At 36.2% G+C, this 9,485-nt stretch overlaps 1 pseudogene across 1 annotated transcript; it reads left to right on the top strand.

The window, feature by feature from the left end:
• Positions 1-8,419: 8,419 nt before the first annotated feature.
• On the top strand, positions 8,420-9,220 carry LOC311589553 (thioredoxin, mitochondrial-like; annotated as a pseudogene). The gene has a single exon. The product of its transcript is annotated as a thioredoxin, mitochondrial-like (transcript).
• The last annotated feature ends 265 nt before the right edge of the window (positions 9,221-9,485 follow it).

The raw sequence follows: 9,485 nt of genomic DNA, 5'->3' as shown, positions 1-9,485 counted from the left end.
TTATTTTTAAACCAAGAAGGAGCAACTTAAAGTTACCTAGTAAAATAATGTGGTAATGTGCATTCCTTAGGCATCTTGACAAGTATATTATGTGAAAGGCGAAAAGCAGAAAGGAGGGACAATAATTCTCTCCAAAGAACCTCTGCAGTGTGATATTGAAGGTTATCTGTGCATTCAGTAAAGATTTTCAGAGCTTTCCTTGAAAAGAAATGTCATAACCTATAGTCCATTCTTATCTGTTCTAATAAAAAATGGCAATGAATGGCACAACTCTTTGATATCTCTTATAAATTTTAAACTTGTCAAAATTTCATAATATGATGCCCATAAGAATTCAGTGAGGTAAGAAAGGCGAGAATATCATTCTAAGCACCCATACAATGTATTAACATTTTGAGCCTCTCAAGTTTTTTGCTTTATATTATATTTATAAAACATATTTTCCATTTTATTGTGGGCATAGCTTTTAAAATTATGTCTTCTTCATTTTTTATTTATTTGAAAATTGGCTTAGTGTGGTGCCATACACAAAAAAGCACATGTTTTTTTCCTAATGATTGTAATTGTCACTGACATTTAAACATTTCAATTTTTATACGATCACATATGTATGTAAATCTTTCAGTACTATGTTTCTTATATGCTGTATCTAGACAGTTGGCCAAGATGCTGTGTCCATAGAATACAAGAGAAGCCTTTAATCTCAGCACTCAGGGAGGCAGAGGCAGCTGGATTTATGAGAGTTTAAGGTCAGCCTGGTCTACAAAGTGATTCCAGGAAATCCAAAACTACACAGAGAATCTCTGTCTCTAAAAAACAAAATAAAAAAATAGAGAAGATAGTCTTCTATACATAAGCATTATGTAATATTACAGGTCGTTTATGAAATTAGGATGAGTTATAGAGTCTTCATGGAATATGAGTAATAATGTATAGCTCAATTCAAAATTGTAAGAGCTAGTGAAATATAAATTACATATAAATTAGTAAAGACAAATAGCATTTTACAGTAAGGAGTCTTGAGGCTAGATTTCAATATGCAGTATATTTAATACCATTTGAGCTAAAATAACAATGTATGGTGATTTATTAGAAATTGAACACTTTTCTTCTAAAATATGTTCATAATTGCTTTGCAAATAATAGATACTATAACTATCAAAATCCTTTAATTCAGAGCAGGTATCTTACTACACACAGTGATGTGTTCATAGAATAACTTGTATATTACACTTAAATCTGGTGTGGCTTTTGAATATGTTAGATAAAACATTAAAAATATTTAAAAGATTCTAGTAAACTTTTTCTAAATCATTTATTTTACAAACACAGATATTCATGTTTCCTTTCATGTTGGCCTAAAGCTGGTAATACTAAAACTTCACCAAACCTTTAATAATATAAAAAACAATTAGTCTTCACAATATAGAGGAAACCAATGAACTTGTTTATTTAATTCATTTAACAAATATCTGTTTCTCAGCAAGAATCTTCATGCCAGTAGCTAGGTAAGGTTCTTAGACAAAATAAAATAAATGAGATGAATGCCACCATAGAACATTATGATTATTTGGGCAATATTTTATCATTCTTTCTTTTTCATAATATTCATTGGTTAGAAACAGCAAAGGTACCATCATGTCTTTCTTCTGACAGTCTTAGTTTGAGTTGAGTTACTTTCGTTTAGAAGGAAGAATGAAATCTTCCCACTTTTACTAGCGACCTCCACTAAACCCGGTCTCGGAGATTTCATTTTGATTTGACATGTGGAATTAATATGTCAGGTTCTGTGGTTGTTACTTAGGTGACAACCCAAGAATAGATGTTAAGAAGATTAGGCTTAGGGCTTGTAGTGCTACAATGAAGGTTGAGGTTTGGTTTCAGAATCTGATCATTACGTATTGATCCTATCTTATCCATGAAGTTTACCTTGCTTGGCTAACATATCTCACAGAAGTATCTTTCTATGCAGTTTCCTGGGATCTCTTATACTTGTCTCCTCCTCCTCCTCCTCCTCCTCCTCCTCCTCCTCCTCCTCCTCCTCCTCCTCTTCTTCTTCTTCTTCTTCTTCTTCTTTTTCTTCTTCTCCTCTTCCCTCCCTCCCTCCCTCCCTTCATTCCTTTCTTTTTTCTTTTTTCTTTTTTCTTTTTTTTTTTTTTAAGTTTTTCAAAAATAGATTTCTCTGTGTATGCCTGATGCCCTGGACCTCACACTGTAGACCATACTGACCACAAATTTAGAGATCCATCTGCCTCTGCCTCTCGAGTGTTATCATTTAAGGCATGTGCCACTACTGCCTGGTTGTTTTTTCTCTTATTAATTAGCTTGTGAGTATTTCAGATTCAAAATCATTTCTGGTGTCTCTCTTTTTTTAATTAATGATTTAAGCGAATTTGTTTACATCCCTGATGGCAACTCCTCCCTCTTGTCATCCTGGTCCCATTCCCTTACCTTCTTCCCTCTTTTCTCCTCTTCCATTCTCCTCAGATAAGGGGAGCCCCCACCATCTGAACCCCCCTGCATATCAAGTTGAAAATTCTCTTCCACCGAGGCTCACAAGCAGCCCTGCTAGTGGAAAGTGATCCAAAAGCAGGCAATAGATTTCATTCCAGAGACAGGCTACTTGGTAGAGGACCCACAGGTAACCAAGCTGCCCATCAGTTACATATGTGTAGAGGGCATAGGTCCAGTCCATGCATGGTCTTTAGTTGGTGCTCAGTCTCTGTAAGCCCCATGGGCCTAGCCTAGGTTGCTTGACTCTGTTGGTCTTCTTGTGGCATTCTGTTGTCATTTACATGCACCTTACCAGCTAGTGCACCTCAGTCTTTACTGAGATCTCATCGTGTCACTATTATAATGGAATTGGAAACAAGGTAAAATATATTTGAAAATTTTCAGGGTCTTGCATAATTTGCAATCAAAATAGGCATGACATGCTGATGAAGAAAAACAGAAGAGGTGAAGACCTGCTCGTTTTCATGCCTTTTTTATGATCACTACCACCATACCCATTGTAATACACTGAATTGTTCATACTAAGAAGAAAAAGCTATCTTACCTCTCTTTATTAGAAAATATGTCTCTGGTTTATCAACAAGGGAAGGAAAACATACAATGGTCGGAGTTCTGCTAATTCAGAAGGTAGAACTTGGAGAGAGGAAATTCGTTATTTAGAAAAAAATGTATTAAGTTTTTTTTCAGTCCCCAAACCTTAAAATGTTTTTGCATTCTCTCCAAGGTCATTTTCCTTCCATGAATTGTGGCTTGGGCTCGCATATTATGCCTTCTACTATCTTCCCTGGGTGTCATAAGAATTAATGAGTTACTCTGTCCAACTCACATATTTCTCCACACCTCTTTGGATCTCCTCCACACCCCAAGGAGTACGTTATAGGCATCCTTTACTGGATTTTCAGTATGCTCAATTAAGGAGAATTTAATTAAAAATTTATTTCAAAAATAACATCAAACTCCCCAATGCTTTCAAACTTACAAGCATTCCTCTCTGTAAAACACATATTAATTAGGGATCCCAGCTACATTTGGTGTTCTTTAGATGTCTTGAACTATTTAACCAGCTCTTCCCTCTCTAATTTAAACACACACACACACACACACACACACACACACACACACACGCACACACACACACAGTGTAACTGAGAGAAATGCTCTACAGAATTAATATGCAGTTTGCTCATACTCATTGCTTCTGTGCAAGAAGCTCTCATTGCAATTAACCACAGCTCTGAACACTGACAAAATACTGCAGCTGCCGAAGGGAATGACAACCCAGCCCTTTGCCTCTATATTTTTTCTAATTAATTAAAACACAAATCATCAAGACATAACTTTTACAGATCTCCTGATTTTTCAACGTAGTCCATTGGTGTTTTGCAGCTATTTGATTTATTTTGTTCCTAAGAGTTTCTTACAATTAATAAATAAAGGGAAGCAAACTACTTAAAAGAAGAAACATAAGAGAGGCCAAGGAGGGGCATCAAGATAACAAAGTAAAGAAACAAAGAGTTCAGCTAAACCCTAAGTGCTAAATTAATTTGTGAATTCTTGACCCGCATGGTTTGTGTGCTGTGGAGGAGGAGCTGACTCTGTTATCAAAAGACTGGCTCTGTCACAAAGGCTATATATGGCTTTTGAAAAAAAATCACTTAATTTCTTTGCTCCTCTGATTTCTTGTTTCACAAAAAGACTTGAATACTCTCTGTGGCCTCTTCTATCCCTATTTCCAATATGTCTGTGGTGCATAGCTGTTGCCCACACTTGGTAACTCTTTACTTCTCAGTTGCTGCCAGTGCCAGTCCTTCTCACATGTCCACCTTCATGTCCACAGGTCTGGAGATAAGGCAGGTTTGAATACAATCTTGCTGAACTGTCAGAGAATAGGAAAATCAAAGCACAGTAGTGTTCATAAGCAATAGAAGTATGTTTCGCTCAGGTGTGTAGCTGATATTTTTTTGGCTGTAAACTTTTAGCTCTTAACCTTTAAATTTTGAAGATGGTAAAGAATATATAGAGACACTGAGGTACAGAAGTCAAATAATAATATGAAGATTTTTGAAAGGTAAAATAAAGAGATATAGGCTGCACTGCATTGCAGCATATTACAAAGATAAGGCAATTTTATAAATGAAACAATTATACATGATTCCATCTCCGATCACAAACTGAAGACCCCATGTATCAGGTATAGCTTATGTCTACTTTCCCATATTTGATAATTAATATTTTCCTTTATTTTTATTTTTCTGGCAATTTGAAAATGATAAAAGACCATTAAAATTCTATTTGTGACGTCTATCAATGAAGACTTAACATAAAGCAACTATTTGGAGACTTAATGCATTAAGCATTGTACATTCTAAAGGCAATGACTTAATTAATAAACACAGCTATCTGGTAAAATATCAAACTAGCAGTTTTACTCAAATGCCATATCCAGATGTATAAGCAACTGAATCCTACACAGAATTATTAACCAGCATTGACCTTGGCTACCACATTATTTAGCTTCCCAGGTTTTTGTTAAATTTATTTGTGCCAATTACTTCAGAGTAACATACTTAAAAGCTACAAATTCTTTTCATAACTTTCCCACAACCACATGTTTTCTCTGGTCCTTCCCTTCTCATATGATTACTGTTATATTCAGAAGAACTTCATCTCTTTGCCTCCTTCTCTTACTTATGTTCATCTCTCCCTCCCACAAAACCAATTTATTCTCTGCCTTATTCTTCTTATCTGGCATCCAGTGCACATGGATTTGATCTTAACAAATAATTGGTGAATCAGCTTCTGAAGTCTAGTTAAAGAGTCATCCTGAAGCTAACATTGCCTCCTGTTGAATACCGTTCTGAAAGAAATTATATCTCCTAAAAATCACTTAATGTTCAAGCTTAATCCTATTATGGTATGGAGCTAAATATTCACCATATCCATAGTGAGTCAGAGGACATCAGTGCTGCTTCTCCTAAAATCACTTCCTCTGAGTTGAGTTGTAGGCTTGCCCTTGACTCTTATTTATATGGAGTGGAAATTTCTTTAAAAATCGTTGTGGACAGTTACAATCTAAGAGATTACACTTAAAGTCATGATCTTATCTTCTAAGGGAGGGGCTTAATTGAAAACAACCTCTTACACTAAAGAAAGACTATTTTGTTCCCTTCGCTCTTCTTTCTGACACTAGGGAACTCAGTATCAAATTCTGTATTCTCTTCTAGCAACTGGCAATGAAACAAGATAACCTGACTAAAGGTCAAATACATGATTAATGTTTTGTTTTCTATCACGCATCTGTATTATTATGTTTTGTAAATAAAAAAAATAGAAAGATGTGTTGTGAATGCCTATCTGAATTCTGTTGAGTTAAACAACATTGTGGTTTTGAAAAATTAGGTCCTCCCAATACAATAAGAGGGTATTTCCATGTGAAATCATTAGTTTGCATTACCTTAACATAAAACTTATATGAATTAATATACATATCATGTAATGCCATTGGGTGTTACTTGACTGCTTCTGCTTTGGAGCTGTATCAGCTACTATTTTATAGGCAAGTCATAAATTCATAATTCTATCACAATAAAATATTCAGCTGAGCTTTCAATTGTGAGTTAATGGGTTTTATTTGAAATGGAGTCATAGGAAAATCTGAATCTGTAGAATTACCAGATTAGACTTCAAAATAACTGTTTTGAAAGTCTAACTCCATTAAACTGTGTAAAAATATATTTAGCAATTAAATTTTTCTTCAGTGAACACTTATATCAACAATACAGAAGAGAAATGTGGACTTTAGTTTTCTGATTTTAGAGTCAACATGATCACATATGGAGAAACCTTCTTCCAAATGGCCCGAATAATTATTAGCCAGTGCTTTCAACAGTAGTTTAAAAAGCAGTCTGAAGATCTATTATCTGTCTTCCACTTTGTCTCTATGAGTAATGTAAGAAGAAATGACTGAGGTTAGAGACTGTTAAGTATTATTAATATAATTGCAACCAGTAAATTCCTGGATTCAACACAAATTCTTTCTTTAACTGCATTAGATTTAATTGCCAGAAAATGAATGGTCAGGGGACTCATTTTCTGTTACCATGATTCATACATCAATCTCATCTTGAGTTCTTTAACCCCGTTTTATAAACTTTGATAAAAGTGTAGTCAGGAGGTGATTAGTCAATTACCAGACTGTTTATTTCACACAGAGTAGACTTGTGGGAAAAGTAAATGAGGATGAGAGGTTCATGTGAAGGTGTGGGTCATCCTGCTGATGTAATCATGGAAGTTGTGAAGCCACCAGCTGCTTTGAACAATATTAGAAGAGTGTTCACAGAGCCCGAGTTCGATATGAAAGCTACGTTTGAAAGACTTAAAATATGTAAAAGCAAACATTCATGAAGAACATAATATATTGAAAAGTATGTTTTTAACTGAAAAGTTAAAAACAGAGAAACCGAGGTTCTCTGCTCCTATAGCCTCAGGAATCAGACCTGCCTAAGAGGTGGTGAGTAGTTGGGACAAACCTGGATATGCTTTACATTAAACATTCTGATGCTTCGATTGTTTCTATCTCCAAGAGAGTGCCTATGACTCACCTTACAAACACTTCTAACACAGGGAGTCCTGCCCCTGTACAGGTAATTCCTAAAGCATCAGTGACACTCTTCTTAAAGTCTTTCTAAACATCCAATGCGGCAAATGGCTTACTAAGAAATTCTGAGCCACGATACTTCCTATGTAAATATCTATTACCACTCAAAATCCCAGTGTATTACTTGGAGCTATTGTGCTGGGACATTTCCTCTGTGTAGCCCATTCATATTTAAGTACGTAATAATGAATGAAATGGTTCAGAATACTATATCTGCAGCTATAACTGTTTTATATAAATAAGAAAAATGTTTTCTAGAATTCAGTGGATATTTTTGGCTACCACTAATTCATCATTTTGTCTGAGAATTATATATTCATTTCATATATATATATAATTTTTATAGTGAAACTATGTATGTAGATAATCAAATGTGAAACTATTTTCATAAAATAGCATATATAAACACAAATGTTTTCATGAGAGCAAGATATAATAATTGTACTGGAGGAAGTGATACAATGAAAAATATTTGAGTATGACTTAAGGTAGATTAGTTTAGATAAAATGCTCTTATAAATTTGAAGGAAAAAAAAAGGAATAAGACCTTTTTCATATGCTCCATAAAGTCAATCTGGTAAATTCTCTATTGTGGCAGGTCACTGGGCCCAATACTATAGCTGTATAATTTTATGGCTCTTAATAACATTTGTTGTATGCAAAGCATAGATAATGACAACAGAAACCAAACCTTATGCTTCGATGCATATATTCTTTTTCTACTTAGTTCATGAAAAATAAAGCAACATACTGAAAAACACAATGAGCTGACTGAAGAAAAAATTAAGCAATAATTTTCATGGTTGATTTTGAAAGCAAGTTGATATGTCATAATCTATTTTGCTATTTCTAATATATGTCTATACTTTAAAACAAATGTTGAATTTCAATGAAGAACGTTTTAACGCTGCCAAATTATAAAATGAGAGGTTTCTTTTTCATAAGCTTAGTCTAGCCTTTTTTGTTTGTTTGTCCTTTCCTCAGGAAGGCTCTCTTGAGGGTAGAAAACATCTTTCTATTAGTGAAAACACAAAATAATTTTCTACTGTTTGTGAGTGATCTGAGATTTTAGTTGTTATCATACAAATAATACTTATAAAAACAATCAGAGATTAAGGAAATTTGGGAATTTTTGAGACTTTTTTAAAAATAAGAAACAGTTACTTAAATAGGGAGTCTGAGGACAACTTAGTATGTAATGGGGGCCAGGCCGGCTGGGCTCTACCCCTCCTATCATGCAGCTGGGAGATGGCTCAGTGGCTTCTGAGGAATTTCCTGTCCTCAGTCATCTCCAGGAAGTCCCCTCAGGGAGGGTGGGCTTCCCTCAGCTCTGGGATGATGGGCTTCCCTCACCGCTTGGACTCTGCAGACCCCTCAGTATAGTACTGGTGGTCTGACAAGAATGCCCAGCCCAGCCAGATGGTACACACCATCAGAGACTGTTCAACAACCTTTAACATCCAGGATGGACCTGACTTTCATGTGAGGGTTGTCAACAGTGAGACGCCAGTTGTGGGCTTTCATAGGTAATGATGTGGTCACTGCAAAAACCTATGGCTACGGTTAGAGAAGATGGTGGCCAAACAGCATGGGGAAGTGATGATGGCCAAAGTGGATATTGACGACCACTCAGACCTTGACATTGAGTACAAGGTGTCAGCTGTGCCCAATGTGCTGGCCATCAAGAATGGGGACATGGCAGAGAAGTTTGTCGGTGTCAAGGATGAAGACCAGTTGGAAGCCTTCCTGAAAAAAACTGATTGGCTGACAAGCAGGGAGGAGGCCTTGTTGCCCTCGCCTGCTGGAAGCCTGTTTGGGGAGGAGCCTAGTAGAACTCCCAATCCTCTGTCTTCCTGCCCTGTCCCTCTGTTTTGTCCCTGTGGGTCTGGCTGTTGGCAGCATCCCTTCAAGAAGTCACCTGCACTTCAGAGCCAGCCCTCAGCCATGGTGGGTAGCAGAGGAGCAACGCTGCCACTGGTGTTTAGGCGTCCTGTGTACCTACTACCATGTGCTCATTCTAGGGTTTGTCTCTATCCCCCTACACGCTGAGAGAGCCTGTAGCCTGATTGTGTCTGTAATAAGTAACTAGATGTGATCCTTCTACCTTTTGCTATGAAGAACAGAGCCCACTGCATACCCTAAAGCTGCCCTTTCTCTCCCTTGTCCCTTCCCTGGGTTAGCTGGGCCTTGGTTCTGGATCCCTGAGCAGGAGGAGGAGCTGTGAACAAATTAAAGCAATAAAAGCCAGGTTTGTACTGAAAAAAATAAAAAAAAGAAAATATGTCATTTAGATAGAATACTTTTATAGATTACT

Source organism: Acomys minous (genome assembly GCF_964271855.1).
Source record: "Acomys minous genome assembly, chromosome: 18".
Taxonomy (NCBI): domain Eukaryota; kingdom Metazoa; phylum Chordata; class Mammalia; order Rodentia; family Muridae; genus Acomys; species Acomys minous.
The sequence above is the reverse complement of the archived record's forward strand: the minus strand, read 5'-3'. Positions and strand labels throughout refer to the sequence as shown.